The sequence below is a fragment of the Equus caballus genome, unplaced genomic scaffold (assembly GCF_041296265.1).
Source record: "Equus caballus isolate H_3958 breed thoroughbred unplaced genomic scaffold, TB-T2T haplotype1-0000340, whole genome shotgun sequence".
In the NCBI taxonomy this organism is placed as follows: Eukaryota; Metazoa; Chordata; class Mammalia; order Perissodactyla; family Equidae; genus Equus; species Equus caballus.
The window spans coordinates 57,676-74,075 of record NW_027221872.1 but is presented as its reverse complement, the minus strand read 5'-3'; the positions used below and the strand labels follow the sequence as shown (position 1 = coordinate 74,075).

Here is a 16,400-nt window from a genome sequence, read left to right as displayed (position 1 = left end):
GTCTTTTTATTGGAGAGTTCAATCCGTTTACATTGAGGGTGATTATTGATGCACATGGACTTAATGCTGTCATATCTGGTTTCCCTGCATTACCTTTGTTTCTGGTCCTGTGTGTTTTAGCCTACCCATTGACTTCTGCAATTTCTTATGCTGGGTTTCTTAGATTTTTCCTTATTTATATTTCGTGGCTCTGTTCTGTTTTTTAGTTTAGTGGCTACCCTCAAATTTGTATTTAGAGTCTCATGTATAATATAGTCTATTCTCTGGTGGTCTCTTACTTACTTGGCCTAGACTGATTTAGTCCCTTTCCTCTTCCCCTCCTATATTATTATTTTCATCTCTTATTCCAACTTGTGTTATGAGTTTGTAGTCAGAGTGATAAGATCGTCTTTACTTTGGTGGTTTCCTTACCTTTATCCTAATGCTATAGTTGAATATTTGCTATCGTATTCTGGTTCTAGCTATCTGTCTCCCTACTCTGTGGCTTGTGACCTCTTTCTCACTTTTTTTTCTTTTTTCAGGTATGAGAGCCTTCTTAAGGATTTTTTGTAGTGGAGGACTTTTGGTTACAAATTCCCTTAACTTTTGTTAGGAAAAGATTTAATTTCTCCCTCACATCTGAAAGATATTTTTGCTGGATAGAGCATTCTTGGCTGAAGATTTTTATCTTTTAAAGTTTTGAATATGTCACTCCATGCTCTCCTACCTTGTAAGTTTTCTGTACAGAAATCCGCTGTAAGTCGGGTAGGAGTTCTTTTGTAGGTTATTTTCTTTTGTCTTGCTGCCCTGAGTATTCTTTCTTTGTCTTTCATTTTTGCCATTTTTATTACTATATGCCTTGCAGTAGGTCTTTCTACATTGACAAATCCAGGAGATCTGAAAACTTCCTCCACACACATTTCTCCCTCAATCCCTAGATTTGGGAAGTTCTCTTCTATAATTTCATTAAGCACACTTTCTGCTCCATTTTCCTTTTCCATGCCCTCAGGAATTCCGATGATTCTTAAATTCATTCTCCTCATTGAATCTGATATCTCTCTGATATTTTCCTCATTCTTTTTAATCCTTAGTTCTCTTTCTTCCTCTGTCTGGAGCCATTCAGCCTATCTATCTTCGATTATGCTAATTTGCTCCTCTATGGTGTCTACATGGGCATTCAGGGAATCCGTATTCTGATTTGTCTGATCCATCGTATTTTTCATCTCTAGTATTTCTGATTGATTCTTCTTTATAGTTTCAATCTCTTTTGTGAAGTAACTCCAGAAGTCATTGACTTGTTTCTCTTTCTTTCCCTCTACCTCGTTGAGCTTTTTGATGATAGCTACTCTGAGCTCATTTTCACTTAGTTTACCTATTTCCAAGTCCTCAGGACTTAATTCTGTGTTTTTATTGTTTTCCTTCTGTTCTGGAGCTTTTATAAATTGCTGGATGTTAGAGGAGCAGTTTTTGCACATGATGGTAGTATTCGTTTGCAGTTACAGCCTGTCACCACTAGATGGGGGTTGAGAGCCACACATTCTGAGCTCTCCGCCTTCAGGCAAGATGGCGGCAACCAGTGCAGGTTGGGGAGCAGGGGCCCTTTCTCTCACGCACCGATCTGGATTCTGACCAGCTCTCGTTCTCTCGTCTCCCGGTGCCCTGGCTTGATGGGGTCCCCATGCACAGAAGCTTTCCCCTGTCAGTGGGTTTCCACTGTACCAGCTGCGGGAGTCCTGGACGATCCCCGGTTGTGCAGCCCCTTCCCCACTCCTTCCCTCACCCACAGCAGCGATCCCAGTCTCTAGAGGAGGGAACGAAGTTCTCTCCTACCCCGTTCTAGCTCCTCCAAGGCCGTCTGCAGCCTCTCCATCCTCCGTGGTCTTGTTTCTGTAGTTCTCTGATGGTCTGGCATTAGGATTATTGGCTGAAGTTCAGTTTTTCCAATCCTTTGTTGTAGTTTGGAGTGGAGAGAGTCCCAGGTCAGCTCACCCCGCCATTTCGCTCTGCCCCTCTCCCTGTCTTCTCTTTTCTTGATCATTTCCTTCCTTCTGCTTGCTTTTGGTTTTTTTGCTCTTCTTTTATATCTTCTTAAGGTGAACAATTAGGTATTTATTTAAAATGATTTTTTCTAATATAGGTGTTACAGCTATAAATTTTCCTCTGCATCCTCGTTTACTTGTTATCAGTTGTGGGATGTTGTTTTTGTTTCATTCATTCCAATTATTTTTAGTTTCCATCGTGATTTCTTCTTTGACATATGGGCGGTTTAGAAGCAGGTAGTTTAATTTCCAAACTTTGAGATTTTCCCACATTTCTTTCTGTTGATTTTTAATTCAATTATATTGTGATAGGAGAACTTGACATTATTTCGGTTCTTTTAAATATATTGAGTGATTTATAGCCTAGCATATGGTCTGTGCCTCTATTCTATACGTGACACCATTCCAATTGGCAGATAAGATTGTTCATATTCATTTTTTAATCTAGTTTTTCTCTCCATTATTGGGAATACAGTGTGACAGTTAAAAAATTATTGACTCAGCTATAAGTTCATTCATTCTGGCTGCTCTGTAAATACACTTTTGCTCTGTAATCACACACCCATCCTTGGGTTATTTTGTGGTGGAGTATCTCCTTGGCTCCTGCATCACTCAGAGCTTCCCCAATGCCTGGTGCCAGCAGCTCACACTAATCAGCAGCTTCCATGTGTGTCTCCCATTGAGCAGTTTTGCAGTTAAGTATCTCTGGTGAGATGTCCCGTGGACAGCTTTACGCAGCACCCTAGGGGGTGGGCTTCTTGAAGATCCATTCTCACAGCCTACGTGCACTGTCCTTTCAGTAAGTGAATGCCTTGCCCTCTCCCACAAGGTCTGCATCTCATTCCTGTCAAGTGGATCTTCCATGGGCCCTCAATCTCAGCCCTGTTTAGTGTTCCTTATATGTCTAGTCTTATATTCTGTAGCGTTCTGTTTACTTACTTGCTAATCTCTCATTATTCTAATTTGCTTATGTAAGTATTAATTAATAGTCATTTATATTAACAGTTTCCTGTTCAAATTACTGTGAGGTTTCTCTTTCTTCATTGGACCCAGCCTGAGAATGGCATATTAAAGACCCCAGCCATTGTTGACAATTTGTTTATATCTTCTTTAATTCTGTCAGACTTTCTTCATGTATTTTGTTGCTCAGTTGTCAAATATGTTTATGTTTATAATTGTTAAATATTTATGTAAGTTGCCCTTTTCCTCCTTATAAAATATTCCTTTTTGTCTCTAGTGACGTTTTTGACATCAAAGAGTATTTTGCCTGATATTGATATAGCCACTTCAGCTATTTTGTTACTATTTGCATGGTGTAATTTACTATGATTTTACTTTGAACCTGTTTGTCTATTTGAATCTAAAGTGTGTCTCTTGTAAACAGCATACAGTTGTATATTGTTGTGTTTCGAGATTGACAATCTTTGGTTTTTTTTCCCTGAACATAATTGGCCCTGAGCTAACATCTGTTGGCAGTCTTCCTCTTTTTGCCTGAGGAAGATTGTTGCTGAGCTAACATCTGTGCCAATCTTGCTCTGCTTTAGTGGGATGTGGCTGCAGTGTGGCCTGATGAGGGCTGATAGGTCCCACCTGAGATCAGAACCTGCAAACCCTGGGTGACGGAAGCAGAGCACATGAACTTAGCCACTATGCCAAAGAGCTGGCCCCAACCATCTCAGCTTTCAATTGGAGTCCTTCATACATTTCAAATTTAATTCAATTATCGATGTTGTTTACTTTATAACTCCCATTTTGCTGTTTCCTATGTTTTATGTGCTTTTGTGCCTTTTTTACTGCTTTTTTATATTAAATATATTTTTTCCAGAGGAACATTTTACTGGTTCTCTTAATATCCTGAATTATTTTCTTAGTAGTTATTCAGGGGAAGACAATATACATCTTAACATAATACTCTTAAGATTAATATTAATTAACTTCCAGTAAGGTTTAGAAACTGTTTCAATATAGCTCCATTCCTCCCTGCCTTTGTCCCATTTTCATATATATATTACATCTTTATATAGGTCCAACAATACAGTTTTATCGTTTTGTGCAATCATCTTTACAATCAGTTAAAAGAAAGAGAAAAATGCATTTTCAATGTTATCTGGCCTCCATTGTTTCTGAAGAGAAGTCAGCTTCAGTTGCTTGTGGTTCCCTTGTACATAATGAGTCCTCTTTCTCTTGCTTCTTGCAAGATTTTCTACTTGTCTTTGGCCTTCAGTAGCTTGACTATGATGTGTTAATATGTGAATTTCCTTTTGTTTATACTGCTTGAAGTTTGTTGACCTTCTTGCATTTCTAGATTGGTTTTTCCTCATTTGGGGAAATGTTGGGCCATTATTTCTTCAAAGAACTTTTCTGCCCTTTTCTCTGCTCTCCTTCAAAGTAACTATTATACTCCTGGAACTTGAGTCATGTGTATTCTTGCTATGCTTGACTGTTTTCCCAGCAGGTTGTGACATTCTGTTAATTTTTATTCCTTTTATCTTTGTTTCTTCAGACTGGAAATCTCCATTGACCTATCAGCCGGGTCACAAAATCTTCCTTCTGACGACTCAATTTGCTGTTGAGCTTGTCTTTGGAACTTTTCATTTCAGATATTCAACACTTTATGTCTTGAATTTCTGTTATGTTCTTTTTAAAAAGTAATCTCTCTTTATTGATTCTCTATTTGATGAGCCATTGTAGACATTATTTTCGTTTGTCAAATATGGTTTCATTTAGATCTTTGAATATATTTATAATAGCTCTTTTTAAGTATTTTTTTCCTGAGTCCAATATCTTCACCTCCCCCAGAAACAGTTTCTGTTGACTTTTCCCCATGTATGGTTCACACTTTCCCATTTCTTTGCAGGTCTCATTTTTTATTGTTGACAACTGGACATTTTAGATAATATTGCACCAACTCTGGATTTAGATCTCCTACTTCTCCCGGAATTGATATTGTTGCTTTTGTGTACCGACTTGAGTAATTATGTAATCTGTCTCCTTTGCAACATGGAGAGGCTGATGTCTCTGACCAGTTTATTATTATTTTTTTAATTCTTTTTTTCTCTTCTAAGCCTGGCTTCATAGAGTCACTTCTGGGTCACCATAGCTTAGTGGTCAGCTGATGAATGGCCAGATGTTGCCATTCTACCCCTTGACAATGGATCTGAGTGTTGGTTGGGAAACACATTAAAATTCCCAGCTTTTAGCAGACAAAGAGAAACACCATATGATTTCACTCATAAATGGAAGATAAACTAACAGACAAAGAGAACAATTTGGTGTTACCAGAGGCAAAGGGTGTTGGGGGGAAGGCACAAGGGGTGAAGGGGCACATTAATATAGTGACAGACATATAATAATGTACAACTGACATTTCACAATGATATAAATTATTATGACCTCAAGAAAATAAAAAAAATAGATCCTTGACTTTTTACTTTCTGCAGGGCCTTCTCCTGTCACCTCTTTGCATACTCAAGACCTCATATTCAGCCAGAGATGAACAGATGGCTAGGGTTCTCACAACTTTATGCATACACCCAACCTTCCAGACCGCCACGAATATGTCAAATTTTATTAAGAGCTTCTCTGGCTTTCTCATTTCCAGAATTGTCTTGATTAACCTCTGGTTAGTCTCATGATACTGCACCCTCAGACCATCTGTGTTAGCTATCCATCCCCAATTGTTTGCACTGAGGTTCATATTCCTTTTGCACAGCACCTCCAGGCATGGGGTTTTTCCATACTCCATTCTAACTCATGGCAGTCTCCTAGAGCTCAAAGGTGCTGGTTTTCATACCTTGTTCAGCTCTGGTAAAACAAAGCCAGAGGGAGATGGGAGCATCCCTAGGCTAAAACTCTGGACACTCTCATCGTCCCTTCCTAGAGTTCAGTAGTTTTGCTTGAATAAATGCTTCTTGATTCATTTATGTGTTTGCTCAATTTTCATAGTGTGAAAGTAATTGTTTTAATAATTTTATGCAGTTTCATCATTGCTTTTTGGGGAAAATTGCCAAGTTACTCATTACACCATTCTGAGGGTCCCACTCAGTTATCTTTTTACTAATTTAAAAAATAAGAAAAAAATATACTTACACACATTTTTATCATGTTGAGAACATTTTATGAGAGTCCAGAATGGGTAAGCTGGGTGTCCAGGAATTCCTCTGCTCAGAGACTCCAGCAAGTCTTCCCAGTGGCTCATCTGAGGGCACAAATGGTTTCACAGACCGGGGCAAAAAATGACACTATTTTAAAACAAAATTTCAGATCAATCCTTGATTTTGATACCTTTTCATTTGAAAACCGAATTTTCTCCCCTTCACAAATTATCACAATGAATAATACCACTTATTAGTCATTCATTTTTTCCCTTAACCTCTTTCTTTAATACCTATTGTGATGTAACATGGAAGACATAAATTCAAAAGGGGATCCAGTACTCGATTACCGGAATGTGTGAAACGGTTTTAACATATTATACTGTAGTGATTGATTTTATTGAGAATTATTTTAGTAGCTAGATGGGGAAGAAGCCAATGTTCCTTTTGAGAAATATTCTAAAGAAAAACTAATTTGGTTGAAAAAGTTCTAAATAAGGAATTTGTATGTTGATTGTCCATAGGTCTACAATAAAAAATGTGTAATTACTTATGATTTGGTAACAGTGAAGAAAAGTGAAGTTGTTTACATTTGTATTGCCAAAGTTAAATGCAAATAGACAATATTAACTTTGGTTAAAAAAAAAAACCTCCTAAAACACAGATAGCAATGCTAAGAACACAATAAATTAGCAAGTGAAAGGGATTTAAGAAGAACTGAGTTAGAGACTGAATGATGTTCACTCTCAAGAAGTCCACCCATTTTATTGAGCAAAAATGTCCTTGCCCTCTGTAATGGGTTGAATTGTGTCCCCCCTCCCCCCATAAAGGATATGTTGCCCTGCTAACTCCTAGCTCCTCAGAGTGGGACCTTATTTGGAGACATGGTCTTTGCAGAGGTTCAGTTTAAATGAGGTCACAAGAGTGGGCCCGAATCCAATATGACTGGTGTCCTTATAAGAAGGGGAAATTTGGATGTGTATGCACATAAGGAGAGTGCCAGGTGAAGATGTAGGCAAAGATCAAGGGGGTGTATCTACAAGCCCAGGAACACCAAAGATTGCCAGCAAACCACCAGAAACTAGGAGAAAGACCTGGAACAGGTTCTCTCTCACAGCGTCAGAAGGAACCAAATCTGCTTAAACCATGATCTTGGACTTCCAGCCTCTAGTGCTGTAAGAGAATAAATCTGTGTTGTTGAAGCCACCCAGTTTGCGGTGCTTTGTTATGGCAGCCTGAACAAGCTAATACACGCTCATTCTCTCACTCATACAGTGGGGGTTAAAAATAAAAAACAACCCCAGCAGAGTAAACAGCAGCAGCAGCAGCCTCCTGAAGGTTTACAGCATAGAGAGACGGTGGAAGAATGAGTGCCTAGGCTCTCTTCAGCTGGAAACAACCCCATTCTTCTTCAGAGAGCTGCTCCTACCACTGATCAAGAGCCACAGCCCTGTGGTTTCAGTAAAAGCTGCCAATCACTTTCCCTCTCATCTCCAGGTGACAGATGATCTGCATCTTGCTTTGCCATCCAATTAGAGCTTGGAAAAGGGATTGAGTTCCTCCCTAGAGGAGACATCAGAGTCTAGAGCTGTTGGCTGCCGTGTCTTCCTTACTGTGAAGGAAGCTGATCTGTCGTGTGAAGGAACAGAGTCAACATACAGAAGGAAGTGGACTTGAGTGGGAGACAAGGAGAGAAGCTGATGGTGTGTGAGAACCTGGTCTCAGCCATCCTCAAAGCTCAGCTGCACACAACCTTTCCAGCTGTGTCCTGTCCTGCTTGTGGTTTGTTCATATGAGCACTTGCATTCCTCTAAGCTAGTTTAGTTGTGTTTCTGTTCTTGCAAGTAAACAACTCCACGTTAATATACCACTGGAAAATTAAGTGGATTTTAGTATTCCTATATGCCAAAAGTGTGGTTTGGGTGTCTTGAGCAGGTGCCTAAATTGATATCACAGATTTAAAAAGGGTTTGAAAACCATAAGCGTTATCATCTTAAAGTTGTACTCAATGCATGTTTTCATTAGATCAAATTATATAGTGTTGGAATTCAGAGTTACTGTTGCATGGGGAGTCAGGTATTAGTAATTCTGATGACATAACTTTATCTCTCTATATAAATTTTTTACAAGTTATTTCTTTAAATCTTGCCCTGTGTCTTTCTAACAAGTCGCACTGACATTGAATCAGAAGGAATATTGAGTTGCAATTTTAAATATCACTCTTCAGCCAGGGACTCACTGAACTGAGACAGACGGTATCTGGGTATTATAAATTCACCTCTAGACTCTTCCAACAGGGCTTGTTTTTCTGCCACAAGCTTGTACCTCCTCCAATTAAACCTGCTACTGCCACAACATTAATCTTTTTAAACCTCATTCAATCATCTATGTGTTCATTCATTTGCTCAGTAATTCACATGTCAAGTTTTTATTGTGTGCCTATGTGTGACCATTACTCTGATTGGTGTTGGGAATGTTTAGATTCAAGGAATATAGCACCAGCCCTCAGGAGTTTCCAGTCAGCACACAGTTCATGCCAATTCTTGACTTGAAAATGGTCCATACTTCCAATGGCTCATAGGATAGTGTCAGAATGCCTTGGCTGACCAAAGTGTCCCTTAGCTGGAGTTGAAAGTGCAGCTAACTCAAAAACTGAGAAGTCAGCTGGTGACCAGGAAGATAATCTGAAGCATTCAGATAAGTTGCCAAAACTCATGGAGGTATCAGGAACTAGAGCACGAAACTTCATCACAGCCAAATGTCGGCCAGGGAAAGTATGTAGCTGTTAACCCCTCCTGTGTGAATCAGCCCATGCAGCTGAGCCCTGGCTTATAATACAGGCTTAAATGTGGACTTCTGGGTTGACTTCAGACAGGAAGGTTGAAAATAGAATCGTTTGCCACCCTTGGAAAGTGAAAAAAAAAAAAAAAAGGCTTAATGACTTATTCTTTGCTTCATTAATTCATTCATAAAATCACCAAATATTATACTCCAGTCATGGTGCTGGGTTCATAGAGTCTAGGACAGTAGTGACCTTGGGAGTATGGAGCTTGCACCGTCTCTGGCAAGATGAGTGTTGAACCAACAGCTATAATCATGGTGAAGGATTACAAGAGCTCCTCCCCTCATCTCCCAGTCAAGAAATGGCGGCCCCATCTATGCCATTACTCAAATCAAAAATGGAGGCATTGCCCTTGACACCTCCTGTGATCAATATTAGCTATGTGCCCCAATACCCGGTTTCCCTCCACTGTTTTCCACAGAGAATAACTCTACTTTTCCCTCCCCTTGACCAAATGATCCTTGCCAATGAGCTGTGAGTAGAGGTGACAGGTGTCACCATTGTGTGGAAGCATTTACAAGTCAGTGCATGATTGTCTGTATTCTTTTAATCCTAATTCAGCAAGCAGCCACATTCCAAGTGCAGCGTCTCCATCAACCTGGGTCTTTGAGTGGGGACAATGTGGAACAAAGTCCCTACTGAATTTCCATGGACATGGAGCATGGAGGGGGAGTTAATCTAAGTTGTTCTAAGCCATTAAGATTTTGGTGCTGTGTGTCACACAGTATAGCCCGCTCATACTGAAGGATATACTTCACTATCTCTCAGCATCAAGCAATACATCAGCAGTTCCTGTTGACTAATTCAAGATAAGTCCTGCATCTATCCACTTCTCATCATCTCTTTACAGTCATCCCAGCCCAAGCCACAAGCCATCTTTTGCCTGGACCATTGCAATATCCCCTCTTTGGTCTCCTTGTTTCTACTTTTGGCCACTTAAATAGACATTAGAGTGATGCTTTTAAAACTCAACTCAAATCAAATCATGTCAGTCTTCATTCTGAAACCCAACAATAGCTTGCTGTTAAACCTAGCAGAAAATGTAAACTGCTGCCATGGGTACAAGACCCTACATGGTCTTCCTCCCGCCTGCCTGTCCTAACTCGTCTCTGGTCACATTGCCTTTGTTCATTACACTTCAAAAACGCCAGCCTTCATTTCCTTTCCCAAGGTTCCAAGATGTCCCCTCTGCCCGGAATGTTCTTGCTTTGACCTTCACTCACCTGGCTCCTTTGCTTCAATGTCACCTCTTCAGAGAGATCTTTCCTGACCAGAAAACCAAAGGAGCTTTCTAGTGCGTGTTATTTTCATTTTCCACATAACACTCATCACCACCTGATGCTTCTCTTGCTTACGTGTTTGGTTGTTTTCAGTCTATCCCCATGAGAAGGCCAGCTCTTTTAAAGCAGGGGCCTTGCCTTCCTTTTTTTGAATATCTCCCTAGAGCTTAAGGAGGTCTTTAGTCAAAATGCGTGGCCTGCCCCAATGAACGAGGGATCCGTGTGTGAGTGAATGAAGGAGCGTGTGCTAACAACTACAACAGGAGTGCTGGGCACAAAGGAGCTTGCTGCCGGGGAACAATCCGCCAGCAGGGACTTGTTGCCAACAGTGACTTCCACACCCATTTTTGTGCAAATCTTTCATCCTGTGCTAGTGAGCTGGTCTATAAAAATTAAAAAAACAGCACATAAGTGAAATCTCTCCTCTCTCTCTTAAGAGAACAAGAGGAAACAAGCTCCTAGTGCAGCACTTCGAATATAAAGTGGTGAAGGGTTTTAGGGCACCATAATAGAGTGTTATTCCTTTTGTGAAAATCCCATTCCTGGAGATCTTTAAAAATAGGATAATATAAAGATGTAGTTTAATTTTTACTCATTTCTGAAACCCCATGGTTATTTCAACAACAACAGCAATGAGGGATGTTGCACAGAGAGTTGCCGTAGACATCTCTCCATGATAGTGATCGCTTGGAAGCAGTGGAAAGCTCCACACTTAATAACTGTTTCAGTGTTTGCTTTTCTCTTTTATTTGAAGATGTACATAAATGATACTCAACAGAAATAGTGGGCTTAAAAGAGGGACCCGCCTGTCTTTTTGTTGTTGAGGCGTGTTTAGGTTTGTCTTACCTTCTTGGTAAGCATTGGATTATAATCCAGTTGTGGCTGGATGATTGTCTGTGCCTTTCCTTTGATCGCAGTTTTGCGGCAGGTAAGAATCCTGATGGGTTGAAAACGCAGGCAGTTTTTTGACACTGCAAAATGTCAAACCATAGAGAATGAAGCTCCTTTTGGCTAATTTAAAATAGTATTTCGCTTATTTTTTCCACTTCATGATCTTCCTTTTTTCTCTGAGACAATACCACTATTATTTCTTCTAATTCTAGTTCTTCTGGTTACAATGTCCCATTAGGTTTGGACTTAAAGGTTGTTCATATGGGGTGAGACATTCAAAACAGAAATGCTCCAGGAAAGATTCTGGTTCTCTTAACCTGACATATTCGGGAAGCCTGGTGACGTGTTTTATGGGGTATGTGGACATGGTGGGCTATCTGATACAGCACTGAAGCAGTCATAAAGTTTGTTTTAACAGACATTTAAACAAAGCCTGCTCATTCTTAAGTTTATTGAAATTGATCACTTGCTACCTGGACTGAAACCATAGAGGAATTTATTGGTCCCCAAGAGCATTGGCATTTGAGCGGCAAGCTGGGTAAACTGAGGCCTAGAAAGGATTCAACCCAGGGCAAATGGAAGTGGGGGAATTGGCTCTAGTTTATAGGTTTCCAGGACTCAGGTCACAGGCAATTTTCTGGCCCAGGGGTGCAGGGTTTTGTCTTATTTTCCTTTTTGGTTTTGTTTTTCAATATCAATTTAAGCTTGAATGGCTGATGTTTGCTGCTAAGATTTTAGGCAAAATGCCAAATATTTTCTTCACAAAGAATTGGCAAAAGCCAAAAGCCTGCTGATTTTGCTTTGGTGCTGTGTATAATTTTTTTTCATATATCTTCACAGCTCATCCTGCCTGATCTTTTTTGTCTTAAACCTTTATGATATATTTATAAAAATCTCATGCTTTTGTATAATTCTAAAAGAATTCCAGAAAGGAGGAAAAGATCCAGGATACTCTGGTAAAATTCAATGGAATTTAAATTCTAGGAAAGGATCTATACTCTGGGCCTCCTCCACCATCCCAGATTCTCAGCACAGCCCGATGCCTCCCTTCCTCTCCTACTCCAGCCGAGAGGGGTTCTCTGAGTAGTGGATATACTACCTTGAGTCAAAGATCCCCACAATTCCTTAAAATGATCTAAGAATTTCAAATAAACAAACTGAGACATACCACTGGAGAACAGTGAAAAGAAAATAGAACATCCCTTCAGTCAAAATACCCTGCATCTTCACATACAGCTTCATGACACATGACAGGTAGAAGATGACATTTCCTATAACTAGTCAAAAATAAAATCTATGTTGAGTGTGAATTGCCTTTAGAAAAAAAGACAAGAATATTCCCCCCGCCCTCCCCTCCCCGCCCCAATAATCCTGAATCTGTAGTAGGGTCTCTCAACCTGGAATCTTGCTCCAAAGTGGTGTTTGGGCGCTGGGAGGGGTGGGAAAGAAATGGTTCATTGTTTGTGGGAAGTTAATAAGGGAGAAAACACACTTGATTCCTACTGTGTGAAACAGCATTTAACACATTATGTCATTTTTTATACAGTAATTCTTTCCGATAGTTTTGGTAGGAAGTGAGAGTTCCAGTTTCGATAGGGTTGACGGCAGCAGTGGAGTTCCTTAACTTTTCATTTCTCTTTGGCTTTTGCACTCAACTTTTTGCTTTTCGATTTTGTCTCTTAGCTTCTCCTTGTGTCTGTCTGTCTGTCTGTCTCTCTCTCTCACACACACACACACACACACATTCAAAGTAACCTCATTTTTAGTTTTTTTTTTTTTTCTGTAGTGGTTGCCCCAGAAGAAATCCTCTCCACTGGAGCTGGTGCCTGTCACCACAGCCCATCACTTGCCTGGTAATTAAACTCTGACTGGTTTATTGACTGACACCCAACAAATCCCAATCGAGTTTTTATTATATACATACTTCCTCGGACTAAATTCACTGAAACAACCCAGTCAGAGGCGGAGGCGAGGGGGAGAGGGAGGTCAGGGATGGTGGGGAGAAGGGTGAGCCGAACCGTATGAAAGTCTATGCCGAAACCAGCATTCATTGGCAAAAGGAGACATTTTGCAAAAGAAAGAAAGAAAAAAAAAGGAAAACTCAGTGCAACATCTTTTTCAAATCCAGAGTTCTGGGGAGAACAGGGGAAAAGCTGGTAAACATCATTACTTTGGCTTTAAGACTCATTTGAACCGCCTCACGTACAAAAGCGCTCTGAAGGGGAAAACAAGACGTGCTCGCAGCTAACATTACAGTCAAGTTCCAATTTTACCTAAGGGAAAGCAGCTTTATTAAAAGTCATGACTGAAATTGCATGACAGGTGCCAATATTCTCCACCCTGACAGATGGGTCAGTTTGCAAATGCCATTTTCTTGTCAGCAGTCCCTCGATCGAGTTCCTCGCATCACCATTTGTCTCTCTTCCAGCGAGATCACACATGCCCGATGTTTGCCTCCAAGCTGCGCTGCGTGGTTTGCCATGTGGAATCCTCACAATGAGACTTATTAAAAGACAGTCCATTATTTTTATTTAGAGCATTTCCAAAACAAGCGGAGCGCGCTCAGAGATAATTTAAAAATCGTGTGGCAGGTCACCTCCAGGCCAGCGTGGCTCCATTTGAAATGCATAAGAAAGTAGCGTCACATCTCGATCCTTCCAGACACACACACACACGCATACACACGTACACACTTTCCAGTTCATAACGGGCGTGATTTGAGTGACATTTAACCCTTGACAAACAACCCCGGCTGTGCAAAGCACTATTTCGCTATAAACCACAGAGCATTTCGACAGGAAGGATTGACTATTCCTGCTCCCTTTTTTCTCTAAATCTTTCTTCCTTCTCTTCTTTATTTTTTGCTTCTTATTTCTTTGCATCCCTCTTCTATTTTGTTACAGGTGGGCTTTCTCACTGCAGCAATAGATATAAAATACTCCTGATTGGCTGTATTGATGGGGCATTTTCATCCTCCTGGTGGTTTCAAATACAAAGAAAAATGGTCTCTCTCCACCGTGCCTGGTTTGAACAGCAGGTAAACTCCAGCAGCCTCCTCTCCAGCCTCTGATGGAAAATTATTACAGATGAAATGATTCCGTCATGGAAATGGTAAGAGGAAAGTTTTGGCTTAAAGGATATTTGTGCTGACATGGAGGGGAGGCCGTGACACACAATGGATTCTGCCACCAGGACAGGTGTGACCCAAGCTGGCTTTGCTTTCCAGGCTGGGAAAGGGCAGAAGGCGGGGCAGCCTTTGCAGAGCTGAACAACACTGCCAATAGCAAAGATTAGAATTTACCGGCATGAAATTTGTTCTCAGGTGAACTGCTGGATTTCACGCCTCTTACTGCTTTATCTGGCAGAGTTAGATCCAAGTGAAATCTCAGTGTCGATAGGCATTGATTCTGCAGGCTCATTCCCATGCAGCATGGACACTGGTTAACCTTCTCAGACCAGGAGCAGCATTTGGCAAGTTGCCCCAGCAGCAGTCTACAGTCTGGAAAGGCAGCCATCCTGGAACAGTGGGATGCGTTTAAGTCAGCTTTGAGGTGTTGCGCACACAAGGCAGGGGCCTGGCAGAGCATTTGTGGAAGGGCTTGTACAACCTGCCCTGCCCTCATCCTGGCTCTCTCCAGAGCTATCAGGCTCTTGTTTTTACGGCCACCCTAGCGATCCTCGAAACAGTAAAAGGAAAGAAGGAGAAAATCTCGTAAAAAATTGCCACCTTACTGTCATAACCTTGAAATGACAGGTGGGCTCCAGAGGAAGGATGGTCTCCTGAGGTCCCCCTGGGTGATGGCAGGTGATGGTGGGTAGACCACACCACCTTCACACCCTGGAGGAAGGTGATGGATGCAGACACTTGAAGGGGCATCTGAGTATATTCATTTGCATTTAGTATTTATTTTTTGAGAGCCTGCTAGCCTACTAAGGCAGTGTGCTCAGTGCTAGGAACCAAAGACATCAAATATGTGGTTTCTAGCTTTAAAGAGGTCACAGATATTAAACAGATAATAGGATTTCCTACTTTGTTTTCCTTAGTAAGTATGTGTATTTACATATCACTTCTGCTGAAACTGTTAATTAACTACTCGATATTTATTCTGCTATGGAGTGTTAGTGTTCATCCCTCCTATAGTCATTTTTATCATGTAACCAAGATGAGTACGTTTGTTGCTCTCAGTTTCACCAATTACAGCATCCTGTCATCTCTTCATTCCTACCTATGTGTTGTGCACATGTGTTGAAAGTCCACAGGAAGTGTGCTCACTAGGAATGGTACCTCTTGTTTTCCCCTGACTTTGGGACATATTCTTTTTACTACCATTTAGTTATTGACTCATCCAAGGAGAACACAAGATGTAGGATTGATTCCCTCCTTCTCATGTAGAAGCTGTCTACGCAAAGCTGGAGGGCACTGGTCTTCCTTGTTCTTCCTCCTTTCATAAAGATTGAAATTATTTGGGGGTCATTTTCATTGTTTCACTCACTTATCCGATATTTCCTTCACTTTTTCAACAAATTTTAATTGAACACTTGGGGCTTGGTGATGAACACAGACATTGGCGCTCTCATGTATCTTAAAATCCTAGGAGCTCAGGGCTGTCCTTGCCCTTGACCATTATGAAAAATTTTTAACTGCCCTATTCACCAGATTATTTGGATTTGTATGTCTGTCTATTCTTTGGTATTCCATAGTCTTTAGGAGAGGAGGTTCTGTGTTTTATTTTGGTTAAAGAAAAAAGTATTTACTTATATAATTTTGTATGATTATTTTATTTCCTCACTTAGAAGCCTTTGTTGCCTGGCAAATAAATCCAAATTCTTTTCCTTGGCCTTCAAGGTCCTTCCCTAACCTAATTATCTGGACTTTCATTTCTTGCCCCTCCTGGCTCGTCCTGTCCCACACGCTCTAGCCACTGAATCTTACAATTTGCTCAACAGGATGTGCATTTCACATCTCTGTATCTCTGTATAAACTCTAGTTTCCCCTGTAATTCATGCAGGTTAATAAAATTGTCTCTTTCAGGACCAGTCTTTACTGCCTTCTCTGACTCCTCCTCCTCCTCCCTTGTATGTGCCTCTAATACAGCACTTCTAACACTGTAGCAAACATTGTTTTTTATTCATCATGTCCCACACCAGACTGGACGCTCTCCACGGACAGGATCTGTGTCTTCTTCATTGTCTTTTATCCATAAATGTCTCCTGGAACATCTCAGTGAGCCTACATGAACATTTCCCAAATACACCTAAACCTTACCACATTATT

General features: G+C 40.6%; 1 long non-coding RNA gene across 12 annotated transcripts in view; it reads left to right on the top strand.

Annotated features, from left to right (window-relative positions):
- The window catches only part of LOC138922042 (uncharacterized), a 40,865-nt gene that overhangs the window by 15,954 nt on the left and 8,511 nt on the right, over positions 1-16,400 (top strand). For 9 of the 12 annotated variants that reach the window (XR_011435157.1, XR_011435160.1, XR_011435153.1 and 6 more), the window contains 2 exons: positions 7,610-7,815; positions 14,029-14,236. This is a non-coding gene — a long non-coding RNA (uncharacterized lncRNA). Of the gene's footprint in view, positions 1-7,609; positions 7,816-12,911; positions 12,979-14,028; positions 14,237-16,400 lie in introns of all 12 variants that reach the window. The other 3 variants (XR_011435159.1, XR_011435151.1, XR_011435156.1) reach the window with 2 other exon arrangements.